We start from the raw sequence: 16,309 nt of genomic DNA on the forward strand, positions 1-16,309 counted from the left end.
GGTCAGCATGGGACGGAGAGAGAGGAAGCAGAGGAGAAGAACGATTTGAGCTGCTTCCAGATCTTCAGGTGGCCTGGTTCAAGTTTGAGAGGGGGGAAGGCCATTCCAGAGGGAAGCACCTGCAGAGGAGAGAGAGATCTACCCTAAACTCTCTGCCTGGAGAAGCATTTGACCCTTAGAGAGTTGGAGGTAGCTGAGCGAAGGGATCGAGGTAGGGTTATTACAGCTTTCTATACACTTCCCACACTCTGTCACGCAGTCACTATGATTGTCCGGGGGTAGTCAGCAGTTGTTGTTGTAGACACAAAACAACAACATGCAATGGCCCACTTTACCCGATGCAATGTCTCCCAACTGCCATTTATCTGTCCAAATTCTTTTTTAGCAAACATAATTTGTTCTCCTGGGGTTCTATAGTGTGTAGTCTCATATAGGTGTCCGCAGTTCACGCCCATGCTCCAGGATGTATTTTGCAGGGCCATTTACATGGAATGGCGTCTGTAAATAAGTTTTCAGTACCACACCAATGGGAAAACAGCAGAACTAGTGAACCAGGTATTAGAGCAGTTCCATCAATGTTCCATTCAATAAATATCTGGATCCTGCTTACATTTATTTTGGGCCGCATAATTCACCTACAGCAGCCACAGCCCTACTTTGATGCATATGTCACCCTCCCAGACATTTTATGGGACACATGCTAGAACAATCCGCCCTGTTGGCATATCTACTTAAGGCTTTACTAGACCAAGAGAACAGGTACATGTATTTGCAAGACACACTACGTGCATCCATCCCTTTTCATAACAAAAGCTATACGATGGACTTGTACCAAAACAGAGCTCACATGCTAGCTTCAGAATCACCCATCAATAGAACAGTTTGTGGGGGTGAAGATGCTGACATTCTCGCCATACATGATTGACATGCAACAAACCCTATTACACATTTTCGTTCTTCGATCAAGTCAGCCTGTAGCAGGTGCCTGACGCACATCTAAAGAATGGTGGCCTGTGAAACGTGAAACACCTGCCAACTGTTTGATTCCCAATAAACAGTAACAGTGAAAGGACCGTCAGAATGGACTTGGACATGTGCTGTGTTCAAGTGTGATCACTCTTGCGCAAGAGCTCTATCTATGCACAAATGATACAACATATACCTCCACTAGACCAAAAAACACCTCACTTCCTGCCAACTTCTCACTAATCGAAGGGCATCCAGATACCTACTTCTGTCGCTTACAAATAAATGTAGATCAGTCTTCTGGGCAAAGGATGAGCGGGGTAATGAAGTAATGAAGTAATGAGGTCCATTACTAGCACAGCACAGGTGAGTATGCACATTCAAGAGACTTCATATAGTGTGATATTAAAGGATTGGGACATTGTGACAAAACTCCCATGAAAGGATTTCAATAAAACATTTTAGAAAACGTTTATCCTCGGTGAAGGGATGCGATAACACATACCCGTCATCTGTGAGAACACAAATTCTCCCAATTCACAAAGGGCATCTAAATGCGCACATCATAGATGACCACATGCTGATGCTCTGTTCCATACCTGTGCCCGATTGTTCTAAGGAGGGATTTGAAAGTGGCTTTTCTGTGCATTTCAAAAAGCATCCAAATGTCACAAATGAGATGGACATAAAATGCACAGATCCCAAAAACATTCCCAACGCTTTTTTGGAACAGATGTAGGAGGATGCACAATACATCAGAGTATCCTTTCTGACCTTTTCTTGCTGTTTGTTTGTGGGACACCAGCGTTATGAGCCACTGCTGTCCCACTGGCATTTCTATCCCTTTACTAGGCATAGAAAGGCTTGTATTCTTTTTTCAGCATTTCACAATGCGAGGTCATTTAAGGGTCCATCACTGTAGAATCCACTCCAGCACCAACACTGGCTGCAAGAAGCAATCACACATCACGACGAGTGTCTGAGGCATTTCTTAAAATCATGCAGGTTAAAAAGCACATGTTCTCGCCTTCGTTTACATGAAGATTTTAGGAAACTCGGCTGCATAATGTACAATTTACAGGTGTATGCAGGTCTATTTATTTTTCTTTTTTTGAAAATTTTATTTTGCTTACAAAACATTCAATTTTGAAACACATAAACAAGAATAAAACAATATGCATTCACCACATTAACAATCATCAAACTATATACATTTCTACCACCCCACCCCTTTTGGAGTCACAACATATTCATTAATCAAGCCTAATATAATAAAAGAAATGTATCCCAGATCTTGTTGAATAAAGCATTTTTCTTCTCCCTCCGATACAGCACTCTTTCCGTTTCCGCCAGCATATGCATCTCTGCAATCCACATCTCAATTGTAACAGGATCAGATGTTTTCCAATGTCTTAAAATCAGTTTCTTCCCCACCATTGCACCCCGAAAGATCCATTTTCTCTGAGATGTAGTCAAATGTTCCAACATTTCATCATTACCTAACACAATGGTCTTGAAATCCATGTAAACCTTTGCCTCAAGAATCTTTTCACACAGTTGTTCAAATTCAAACCATAGACCCCTCACCCTCGAACAATCCCACAACATATGTTCTAAGGTGCCAACCTCATGTGCACACGCCCAGCATTCAGAGCTGTCACTCAATCCCCTTTTCACCAGTCTCTCTGACGTCCAATATGTTCTATTTATAATCTTAATTTGACAAGATCTTTCAGCTAGCCCTAAAGAACACAACTTGACATTCTCACAAATACGTGACCAATGATCTTCTGTAATGTCTTCCCCAATCCTCCGGTTCCAATCCAATCTTGAAGCGTCATTTCCTCTATAATTTGACACAATTAGTCTATAGACATAGCTGACTAGGCCACAACCACTCACTCCTGGATTCCATCCAAGCATAGTCACATTAATTCTTTCTTCCATATTCACTTCACCCACTGCCTTCTTGATCTTCAGATAGTCTGCCAGACAAAAATTAGGAATATCAAACTTCATCCGTATCTCCCTAGCCATCATCCAATTCACGCCATTGAAAAGGTCCTCAATCTATTGCACCCCAGCTAGGAACCATTCATGCCAGAACAAAACTTTCCCTTCATGTTTAACACTCGGATTCAGCCATACTGAAGCACTTGGATCTCTAAATGCATCGAAACCCAAACATTAATTTAAAATCAACCAAGAATTTCGTAAACTCCTAGTCAATGGATGCTCCACCTTTGGTCTGTATGGTTTAGTTGTTAACAGAGCCCTAGACGACAATGGGCCTATATGACTAGACTCTGCACACAACCAGTCCTCTTGCTCTGTTTTAAGGAAGGCGAATAGAGTTTGTGCCATAAAAGCCAAATGATATGCTTTAAAATTTGGGACTCCTAGACCACCCTTAGGCAAAGGCAACTGTAATTTACTTATCTTTAGACGCAGTGGTTTCCGATCCCACAAGAAATCTTGTATGAGTCTGTCCAATTAACGCCAATATTTCGTCTCAATATCTAATGGGATCATACTCAGTACAAAGTTTATTCTAGTCGACACCATTTTCAAAGCATTCACCTCTCCCCAAAGGGAAAGGTGCAACAAGTACCATCTCTCTAAATCCAATTTGAAAGTAGTGCACACCATATTCATATTCTCTCTTACAAAATCAATAACATTAGGTAAAATCCACACCCCCAAATATAATAGTTTTTCAGCGCACCACTTGATGCCCAACTGCGTGATGAACTGCTTGTCGCATATCGGTACTAAGGGTAGAACTTCCGATTTTGCTCAGTTTATTTTGTATCCGGAGCATTGATGAAAGGCTTCCAAAATGTTCCTAAGTACAGGCACTGACTCAACAAGATTCTTGAGGACCAATAACAAGTCATCAGCGTATAACCACATTTTTTGTTGTAAGCCCCAACAATTAATGCCTTGCAAATCTTCTTCGGTTCTCAGTGTTATAGCCAATGGTTCAATACCAAGTACAAACAATAAAGGTGATAGCGGGCATCCTTGTTTCGTGCCACGCTCCAATTCAAATGGTTCTGACCTATGTCCATTAGTTTTAACATCAGCAGTAGGTTTGGTGTATAGCAGTCTAATCCAAGAACAAAACTGGATCCCGAAACCCATCTTGGCAAGTACTTTAAACATAAATTGCCAATTTCCTCTATCCAATGCCTTTTCAGCATCCTATGAGAGGACTGCCGAGTCTTCTGACAGCTCTGATGCCCTTGTAATGGTACACAGTAGTTTCCTCATATTACTAGATGTCATTCTTCCTTTAACAAAACCAGACTGATTTTGAGCTATCATCTTTGGTAGGAGATTCTCCAGCCTTAGTGCCAGTATCTTGGCCAGAATCTTATTGTCCACGTTGATTAAACTAATCGGTCTGTAACTGGATGCCAATGTTTCATCTTTGTCTTTTTTTAAAATACTGAAATCGTTGCATGTCTTGTCGTCTCCAGAAGCAATCCTCTAGACTTTGAAGTCTTATACATATCCGTTAACAGGACTAATGCTGAGTTAGGCAACCACCTATAGAATTCAACTGGCAGACCATCCGGCCCTGGAGTCTTACCAACATTCAATTTTGATATTGCATTTTTTACTTCTTCTACCGTTATAGTTTCTTCTAACAATTTAGATTCTTCTTCTGAAATTTCTGGAACTTGAATTTTCTCTAGAAAGTCTTCATTAGCCGCATCAACATGGGTTTCATTTTGATATCATTTTTCATAAAACTTTCTGAACACTTCATTTATCACCGCTGGTTTTAATGTAATCTGACTATCAGAGTCTCTGATTGATGTAATTGAACGTTCCGACTCTCTCTTCCTCAATCTAAAGTCTAGCCAGCGTTCACATTTCTCACCTTGCTCAAAATAAGTGCACTTTTGTTGAAAATACTTTTTGTCTACTCGATTCGATATTAACGTTTTCAACTCTTTTTTCAATTTATTTATTTCGGGAGTCAATTCCACTTTCGTAGGATCCCTCATTAAATTACATGACATACCTTTAATTTTTAATTCTTGTTCTTTATGTGTTGTGTCCAACTTTCTCTTTAATCCTCTCGCCAGACTTATAAACATGCCAGTTTTAAACATACAGTGCATTTAAATTCTTCCCAAACTACATCAGATCTAACTTCTCCATTACAGTTCTCCTTCACAAAATACTCTTTTTCAGATGAAAGTTTGTCCATCTCATCTGCATTGTCCAATAAGATGGTGTTTAGTCTCCATGTATATTGTCTATTCACAGCCTAGTCTCACTTCAAATCCATAACCACATGAGAGTGATCAGTTAGCACAATATTTCCAATACTGCTTGTTTTATAGTTTCGTGACATTTTTCCTGCCATCAACACCATGTCGATTCTGGAATATGTAGCGTGTGCCCCGGAATAAAAACTGTATTCTCTCAACAAAGGATTTTCATTTCTCCAACCGTCTTTCAGGTTCTGTTCCTCCATCAAGTCTTTCAATGCTCATGGCTGCATGTCAATCCTTCTGCAATGTCTAGTATTACTCCTATCTAAGGCAGAGTAAATGACTGTGTTGAAGTCTCCACCCAGGATTATGTTACTTGACTTTAGATCTTGGATCGTTTGAGCCACCTTTCTGAAAAAAGTACCATCATCCGTTGATGGTGCATAAATATTGCAGAAAATAACTTCTTTGCCCTGAATATTTGCTAAAATAGTGACCATTCTACCTTCCTTGTTACACATTATGGGAGGTGGTCACTATGGGCTCGCAATCGGTTGTGTGGTACCTTCTCTACGCGACTCCCGAGAATCCTTCTCAAGACGACTTCCGTTCTGAAAGAAGCGGTCTAGACTCTTCACGTTTCTCTGAGACGTTCCGGCCTGCTCACGTGATCCTTTATCAAACACGGAAGCCGGCAACTCCTCGCGTCGCTTCTGTGTCAACAGACGCTCCGTGAGTTCGCCTTTAGGGATTTCTTATCTCTGCTTCTACCATTTGACTTTCGACTTACCCTGTAACCTTTTTGTCTCTCAAGCTTTCATCTCCAGACTCTCGCTCCCATTCCGGTCTCGCCATCTCTCGGGATTTCTCATCACGCCCAGATATCCATCGGCGTCGCGATTACGCCAACTCTGCTTTCATCCGTGCTGGAACACCCAATAGCTGTAAGTGACATACACTCGGAATTCCGTTCCGTCTCTCCCGATTCAGATTCTGACCCAAGGATTGTTTCTTTTAGAGCTCTCATCTCCCGATCTCTTCTCCTTCGAAGCCCTAAATCATTCATCCACTCCTTCACTCCGCTGACAAAGCCTTCCTGCCCACAGCCACTCGTAGAAGACATTCATCAACCATCCGGATCCACAACACTTCCAGATTCTACCAGGGTTTTCTTCCCCATCGAGGGTTTCCCTGGCTACCCTGTTCTCTCCCCTGGTTAATCCCACTCTGGGTCGGAGAGGACAGGGCTGTCCTAGGATAGCTTTCACGGCTGCACTTGGTTGTTTCCTGGTGGTCTACTCGATCGGTCAAGGTGAGATTATTCACATTTTGCTAATCATTGTGGGAAACAGTATCGACTGTTTTGTTGTAATTCCAGTAATTAACAGTAAGCGACGCCCATAATATTGACAGACGAAGACCATTATGGAACAACAAATGCAGCAACTAATGGCCGCTATGCAGGCCATGTCTTTAGAGGTACAATCACTTAAGCAAGACAATGTACAATTACGACAACAGGTTGCTAGAGCATTTTCCGATACTCCCCCGTCCACATTACATCCGATAATGTATGATGGCGACCCTTACAAGCACAAAGAATTCCTTGATAGCTGTACGGTCCAGTTTACATTCAAACCTCGTTTCTTCCCAACGGACAAAGATAAGGTGGGGTTTGTGATTTCTCACTTATCTGGGCCCACATTGGCGTGGGCCACGCCTTGGTTACCTCAAACAATGTAATCCTTTATTCTTATACTGCTTTCTCTAACAGTCTAAAATCCATGTTTGGGAGAAAAGAAATCACTGTATCCTCTCAGGAAAGACTCCTTGACCTAAAACAGAGCGGAAAGGACCTATTAAGGTATATAACCCAATTTAAGCAGTTATCGTCTGAATTAGGATGGCCGGATGAGGGTCTTCTAACTCTTTTTCGTAGGGGATTAACAGACAAGCTGAAAGACGAGATTTCTAAAGTTCCTCGCCCAGCCAATCTAGCAGACATGATCACGCTAACCATGCAAATTGAGTACCGGTTGCAGGAACGATCCTATGAACGGAAAAAGAGCAAAGGTACCCGATCCTTTAGTGAATATTATCCGACAGGAAATAAACCACACGTCCAAAGTGAAGAGCCCATGCAGATTGGAGCTGTGAGGGGACCACTATCTGCCTCTGAAAGAGAAAGAAGAAAGACCGGAGGACTGTGTATGTATTGTGGTTCTTCACTACATGTTTTGAAGGATTGTCACTTGGTTCCTCCACGACGTACCCCAAATCCTAAATCGGGAAACTTCAAAGCCCTACCTCAAGGGGAAGAACGGTAGTTGCTCCAAATCCTATTTCCCCATATGGAATGGGAATGTCGCTTGACACAGCGACTTGCCAAACCATGGTGGTGGTATCTCTATCTATGATTCTTTCAGAACGAATGTTGGCGGGCATACCAGCCTTGATTGACTGTGGAGCCGCTGGCAATTTCCTGGACAATGATTGGGCCATGAAACACAAGATGCAACTTGTTTCCAAACCCATCATTACTCCCATTCAAGGAGTGGATGGAAGTCCATTGAGCTCCGGCCCGATCAAGCAACAGACCGAACCGATCACTTGTCTGGTCGCCAATCATAAAGAAACTTTGGTTTTTGACCTCATTAAAGCAGCTCACTTCCCTGTTATCTTGGGTCTCTCATGGTTACGACTCCATAACCCTTATATTAACTGGTCAGCGGGTACTTTATTCCTAGGGTCTGAGTTCTGTGTAAACCATTGTTTGTCCCAGGAGTCTGTGGGTGTTCACATTCCAACTGAAGTGTCTAACCTTCCAACCGGGCCCACCATAAACCAACTAGAGATCATCCCACCGTGTCATCGAAAGTTTCAGTCAGTTTTCGAGAATCCCATATTTCCCACTCTACCTCCTCATAGGAGGGACGATTGTCATATTAACCTTCTTCCAGATCAACCCATTCCCTTTGGCAGAATGTATGTTTTGTCCCAAAAGGAAAAGGCTGTCCTAAAAGACTATCTCCAGGCCAATTTACGCAATGGTCTTATCTCTGAGTCAATCTCCCCAGCGGGCGCTTCTCTTCTTTTTATTCCCAAAAAAGACTCTTAGGAACTCCGCCCCTACATTGACTACAGAGGTCTCAACAAGATTACTATTCCTGATAAGTACCCCATGCCTTTAATATCTGACATTATAGAGGCAGTCCAGGGGGCTTCTGTTTACACGAAACTCGACCTCAGAGGAGCCTACCACCTCATCAGAATAGCTCCTGGGGACGAATGGAAAACCGCCTTTCGCACCCCATTCGGACACTTTGAATATCATGTGATGCCGTTTGGTCTAGTGAATTTACCAGCAGTGTTCCAGCGATTTATGGATCACTTGTTCGCTGACATCTTGTTTCATTTTGTAATCGTATACCTGGACAATATTCTTGTTTATTCCTCCAACCCGAAAGACCATGTCAATCATGTAAACATAGTTCTCAGTCGACTCCAATCAAACCATCTCTATTGCAAAGCCTCAAAGTGTGTATTCCATCAAGAGCAAGTTACTTACCTAGGTTTCGTATTATCTAGCCTGGGCATATCTATGGATCCAAAGAAAGTGTCTGCAGTCTTAGATTGGCCCATTCCCTCCTGTGTCAAAGACATCCAGTGATTTCTAGGATTTGCAAATTTCTACAGGAAATTTATCCCCTGTTTTTCTTAAATTATTCTGCCCATCACACAATTACTAAAGAAGAACGTCACATTCTGCTGGAACGAAGCAGCCCAAAGTGCCTTTCAAACTCTGAAAGAAATTTTCACTTCTGCCTCTATTTTGATCACCCCTGATCAGACCAAGCCGTTTATAGTGGAGACTGATGCCTCTCAATACGCTATGAGAGCTGTGCTGTTACAACTCTCTGACCAGGGGGAAGAAAGACCCGTCGCGTATCTGTCTAGGACATTCAACGCAGCTGAACTGAATTATTCAGTTCTGGAGAAGGAACTTTTGGCTATTAAACAGGCTTTCGAAGAGTGGAGACATCTGCTGTTGGGTTCTTCTTTTCCTGTCAAAGTTCGAACCGATCACCAAAATCTCAGAGTACTCCAGAATGCCCAGACCACCAACAGTAGACAAGCCCGCTGGGCCTATTTCTTTCTTCCCTTTCGGATCGAATTCACTTTTCTTCCTGGAAAACATAACTTAAGGGCCGACGCTCTTTCTCGGAAAGATTCTCCAACTTCTAATTTCTGTTCTGAAAGGATGTTCCCCACAGCACGATTTATAGCATTCCTAACTGACTTTCTTCAAGAAGTACTGATTGCTACAAATCAAAACAAACTTCTATGTGAAGATATTGCCGCTAATTATCAGCTCACTGAAGAGAGGGGCTATTATTTTCGAGGAGCTCAGGTTCTGCTTCCCACTCCGTCACTACAACAAGAAGTTCTACAAATGTGTCACGACTCCCGAGCAGCTGGCCACCGAGGATACGCCTCAACCTTGGAGCTTGTTCAACGACATTTCTGGTGGCCGGAAGTAAAGGCAGACATCCGTGATTATGTTGCAGCCTGCACAATCTGCTCTCAGTCTAAGTCTCCTCGGATGTCTCCTCTGGGTTTACTTTCTAGAATGCCTATTCCAGACCGACCTTGGCAGTTTATCTCCACCGATTTTGTTTCGGACCTACCTCCTTCTGAGAATAAAACCACTATCATGGTCACCATCGATTATTTTACCAAACTGGCACATTTTACCCCGTTAATGAAACTTCCTGGAGCAGCGGATATGGCAAAAATATTCCTTTCCGAAATCTTTTCTCGACACGGACTCCCAGATACTATTGTATCAGATCGAGGCCCCCAATATACCTCTCTTTTCTGGCAGAAGGTATGTCACATTCTGGGAATCAAGAGAGCCTTAAGTTCCGGATATCACCCTCAGACTAACGGGCAGACGGAAAGATTAAACCAGACTTTGGAAGGATATTTGAGATGTTTCATCTCAGCAGCCCGGGATAATTGGGTAGAATTGCTCCCATTTGCGGAGTTCGCCTACAACAACGCCAAGCATTCTGCTCTTCACACCAGTCCTTTTCATTGTTCTTATGGGTATCACCCTTCCTTTGTAACTACCGTTTCTGTTCCTGCTTCCTGTTGCCCTGGTGTTGACAGTCTTCTCTCGGATATTCGAGAGGGACAGAAGTTAGCCAGACTGTCTCTTCAAGAGGCTCAAGATCGGGCTAAGAGGAACGCAGATAAGCATCGTCGGGAAGCCCCTACTATCATCCCGGAAGATTCTGTTTGGCTGGCACCCCGATTCCTTCCCCGGCATCTTGTACCTTCTAAATTGTCTCCTAGATATTTTGGACCTTTTAAAGTCCTATCCTGGGTTGTGCCTGCTGCAATCAAACTCGCCCTACCGACTTCCTGGTCTCGGATTCATCCAGTGTTCCATTTATCTCAAATCAAATTGGTCGTTCCGGACCGTTTTCGGAGATCGGGGAACCCTCCTCCGCCTCCAGTCCTTACTGCTACTGGATCTGAATATGAAGTGGCCAATATTTGTGACTCTCGTTACAGGAGGGGTAAATTGCAGTTTTTGGTAGATTGGAAGGGCTACTCACCTGCTGAACGATCCTGGGAACCTGCTTCTGGTGTTCATGCTCCTAAGTTGATTCGACGGTTCTTTTCTTTTTCACCCGGGTAAACCGGGTTTTCCCCCCAGGAGGAGGGGGTATACTGTTACACATTATGGGAGGTGGTCACTATGGGCTCGCAATCGGTTGTGTGGTACCCTTCTCTACGCGACTCCCGAGAATCCTTCTCAAGATGACTTCCGTTCTGAAAGAAGCGGTCTAGACTCTTCACGTTTCTCCGAGACGTTCCGGCCTGCTCACGTGATCCTTTATCAAACACGGAAGCCGGCAACTCCTCGCGTCGCTTCTGTTTCAATAGACGCTCCGTGAGTTCGCCTCTAGGGATTTCTTATCTCTGCTTCTACCATTTGACTTTCGACTTACCATGTAACCTTTTTGTCTCTCAAGCTTTCATCTCCAGACTCTCGCTCCCATTCCGGCCTCGCCATCTCTTGGGATTTCTCATCACGCCCAGATATCCATCGGCGTCGCGATTACGCCAACTCTGCTTTCATGCGTGCTGGAACACCCAATAGCTGTAAGTGACATAAACTCGGAATTCCGTTCCGTCTCTCCCGATTCAGATTCTGACCCAAGGATTGTTTCTTTTAGAGCTCTCATCTCCCGATCTCTTCTCCTTCGAAGCCCTAAATCATTTATCCTCTCCTTCACTCCGCTGACGAAGCCTTCCTGCCCACAGCCACTCGTAGAAGACATTCATCAACCATCCGGATCTACAACACTTCCTGATTCTACCAGGGTTTTCTTCCCCATCGAGGGTTTCCCTGGCTATCCTGTTCTCTCCCCTGGTTAATCCCACTCCGGGTCAGAGAGAACAGGGCTGTCCTAGGGTAGCTTTCATGGCTGCACTTGGTTGTTTCCTGGTGGTCTACTCGATCGGTCAAGGTGAGATTATTCACATTTTGCTAATCATTGTGGGAAACAGTATCGACATTTTTGTCGTAATTCCAGTAATTAACATTCCTTGTCACATATTTCTTTAATAACCTTGATCGGGACATGCTTCCTTATTAAAATAACCACACCTCTAGACCTTGATTCAAAAGATGATCCATATGTTCTCCCAACCCAACCTGTTTTCAGACCATCCAAATCTGTCTGAAGTAGGTGTTTCTCCTGAAGAAAATATACATCCCCTTTTAGATCATTCAAATAAGACATTACTTTTCTTCTTTTCTGTACATTGTTCAAGCCATTCACATTCCACTAGATTACTCATAGTTGATCACCCATTTTCCAATCCAAATTGTCCACCCCCACCAACTTCAAAAAATGCCTATCCAATAGACCTTGATTTGTGTTTGTGACCCCAACCGTAAACCCTAACCCACCCCCTCTGAAGTAGATGCAAAACACAAAGAACAGCGTATAAGGTAAAATTCCAAAATACATTCCAAGTAGCCTAACGCCCTGGACTCCTCTCCTAAATAACTTGAACTCCTCAATAAGTCAAAAAATCACATCCTAAATAACCAATAACCAAAATAGAATCCACAAATTAAAGTTGTGAAAACCGTGTCATCTATACTTAAAACACTATATTCACCACAACTACACCTCAGTAATTAAATTCCATTACAGTATTTCTTGATCCACCATCATATTCCAAACTCCGGACCAAGAGACCAATTCTTATACCCACAAAGACTATCTCCATCACATGACTTGCTAATCTTCCAGCATCTTGTTAGACAAAGGTTCCATTTTCCAACCTGCTGGTCGATGCTATATCAACCAATAGTATCATATAAATATTGTGGGAAATCAACCACCAGTTTGAATCCAGTAATTTATTGAGACCGCCCACCCATAGCATTGTATCTCATCAATTTGGGACAACAAGAATATGGGGAACTTCTAAGAAATGGTGTCAGACAGTACCCCTTATCTTGGTGGACACACTCTAAATATGTGAACACCAGTAAACATACATGCAAGTCACTGCACTGCAGCCGGTGGCTCAGCATGCGTACATGTGTCACTAACATCACATTACTTGCATCTGAAAACTCGTGTGAAAATAGTCAGTTTCCCACTATAGTTTATGAATAATGCGCAAAAAAAATAACACTAATGGTTTCATCATACAGGGATTTAAGTATATATAGGTGAGTTAAGGCGTGTGCACGTTAATGGGTAGAGAAATCTTGGAATACTTTGGTACACAACTGAGGGCGCTGCTGGAGGATTAGAAATAATTATGGCCCTTGGTAGGGAGCGAAGAAATGTACCGCATGCGTATTGTTAACATATAGTTTAATGTATTCCTACTCTGTCCCCCTGAATAAAGTAACACAATTTGGCCTCAGTTGGGAATTTAGGAGCGGCATTGTACAGGATTCAATAAAAAAAAAACAATCAGATCACCTGAAAACTACCAAGGGTCCATCTGATAATATAACTTGGGCTTCAGTAATGACACCCATAGAAAGTATACACGGCGTAACGATAATGTAATGATTGTTGTTTTCCTCTATCTCTCCAAATGAAACCATTGAAGGAAAATCTGAATTATAACCTTAATTCCAAAGTGGTGATCGTTGACAATAGAATCATGACTTTCCTAATGTCCCTATAGGTTGGGAATAAAAAGCGGGGAGTTAAAGAAAGAGGCATCTGGAATTATTCATCTCGAGGCCACTTAAAGCGCCTGCCACCAACTAACTGTTATGTAAAAGTACCCGACCAGTAGTCATTCATTCAATGCCGCTGCTGCTGCTGCGGTGTGATTGGCAAGGCTGCCATACTCAACCTTTTTATCTCATACTGCCATGACCTCCAACAGTCAGAGAGATAAAACTGCAATAAGAAATTCTAATGAACATGAGGCAATCGTGCAGATAAAAGCAACACCTGCATTCAAAATCATCTGTCTTCCATTCTAGTCATCAAAGCGCACAGAGAATATCAGGGAGTGAAGACCAGCTGTAAATTATTAGATGTAAAGTAAAATACCGACAACGTGCCCACGATACAACACATCTCGCTGACTTTAAAATGCTGACAGAGGGTAAGAAAAGAGGCGGCAGAGTTCACAACTGCATGCGAACTCCCATGTAATGCGAAGCCAGCAAGTTAAGCATGGAGAGAGTATATGTCCCCCCCATTCTCACCTGGGGGGTATAGGAGATATACAATGTCAGAATCCACCCTGAGAAATCACTCTGTACCGCTCCTACATCTTCCTTCTTGGCAGTCGGTCCTCGTTACATATTACGCGTCTCTGATCATTTGTAAGGTATTACCCAAATTGTTCGTTTACAATTGTTCGAATGAACAATTGACCGAATTTAAAGGGTCACAATTAACCTTTTCACAATTGACCGTATATATATATATATAAATATATATATATATATCTGTTTGGTAATATATATTTATTTATATATATAGGGGTTTTGGTGGGTTTGGCGTTAGGTGGGAGGTTGTGGGGGGTTTCCCCCCACATATATGTTACAATTGACCTTCACAATTCGGTCAATTGTGAAAAGGTCAATTGTAATTCGAACAGTTGTAAAACTAACAATTCGTATACAACCCATTGTAACACTTCCTATTTCCGACGTCACGTTGCACAAAGGGTCCTGCAAAGCTAGATCAGCTGATTGGTCACATGTCTTTCAGCGGTAGAGGTCCCTTTCTCTAATCCTCTTCCGATAGTACGCCGAAGCCCAATACATGACGGTGAGATCATTTTTTTTTCAAAATTAGAGCGTTTAACTGAAATTCCAATTGGCGCCATTTTCATCACCTTAAATCTAAATGTCAAAGTTTGAAATGTTCAAAATTGTCTAATTACAAGCATACCTTCTGGTGTAGTTGTTGTAGAATAAGTGGAAGATGACATCCATAGGGCATATTAGTTATTCATTATCCCTGACTGGTTTTCCAGAGCTTTTAACCATTTAAGAGCTTCATTAGGATCAGTGGTAATTTTCTCCCCTTCAGGAAACACCAATGTAAGCCAGTTGGCCCTTTAAGGAAGGCTTTCACCCCCAAAGATCTTGCCAGTTATTTGGGCTCCCTGAAAGAATTTCTGATCTCCAATACTTCCTTTGGATAATCTGGGTATATAAAGATCCTTTGTTTTGTTTTTATAATATACCATTTCCACGTTTCTTGCTGGCCTTAGGACATCTTCCTTGGTCCGGGTGCATATAAAGGAGATCAGGATCTGTCTAGCTTTAAGACCCATTTTTCTGCCAATTCTGAATGTATTATCAATGTCCATCAAGGTTATCTGTTCACACTTGATTGAGCTTTTCAAGACATCCAACACTTTTTGAGCCAAATCCTCCTTTTCTTCTTCCTCCAGACTGACAATCCGTATGTTTTTACTCCTGATTTTCAAATCCAGCTACATTGTTTTGGTTTTTCCTTTATAGAAGTCAACTTTCAGGTTCTTATAGACTCTGAAGCTCCCAGAAATTTCTGATGACATGGGGGCAGTACCATTTTCTAAGACTGAAACTCGGCTATCAATTTGAGCCACCTTCATTGTCAAGTCTTCCATTGTTGATTTAACATCAGCCACATCTTGAGCCACTTTCCCCAAGTCTTGCGCCACTTTTTAAAGTAGGGAGTAGATATCTTGAGGGCTCGGAATCTCTGCCATGTCTGAAGTTGATTTGGTTTTCTTAGGCACTGGGCTATCTGCTATTTCAATCTTCTTTTTGGAGTTCATAATTTCCAATTATCCATATACAGGAGAGGGCCAGGAGCTGCTGGTTTATGCTGCTGCCTTTGCTGCCTGCATTCCGGAATCTCCTACAGGTCTATTTTAGTTTGCACACATATCTATGTTTATAGGTTTGTCAATGACTATCTATATGTACAGAGGTGTTTTTTTCTAATACATTGTTATGTTCACATGATTCTCCTGTAACATTTGAAAGTATCCACAAAACCACAAAAAAATTGCAAAATGAAGGTTCAAAATGGTGGTCTTTGAGAAACAGTTTTTTAAAATGGTGTGCTTTACAAACTGCCACTCCCCCGGCCCTTTCCCCCGCCCTCATAAAAGAACATACTGTCAGGGTGAATATCTTAACATTGTACTCTGACGTTTAGGAGATGTTTGCCGTACATCTACAACTTATATAGAACTGGTGTACACCACAAAATGTTTGAAAATGGGGGTGGGCAATCTTTAATTATTCACTTTTCTTGGACTATATCTGTATTGCGAGCATGTAAAGGAAAACCCAAAAAAACACAGAAAAAAACTGAAATAGAAAATGCTTGAACAAACACAAATAGATATACAGCCACCAAACTGTTTTCTTAGGGGATATGCATCAAACACATACACACAAGTATGTAAAAGATGCAGAACCCACACAAGCCTTGCCATCATACACACAACATATGTAAGCACACACACACAGATGTAGAAATAAAAATGAAAATATGAAAAACATCTCTTTTCGTAAAAAAGAATCTTATTAATCGGACATG

This window comes from Ambystoma mexicanum, chromosome 8 (assembly GCF_040938575.1).
Source record: "Ambystoma mexicanum isolate Mex_15411 chromosome 8, UKY_AmexF1_1, whole genome shotgun sequence".
Taxonomy (NCBI): domain Eukaryota; kingdom Metazoa; phylum Chordata; class Amphibia; order Caudata; family Ambystomatidae; genus Ambystoma; species Ambystoma mexicanum.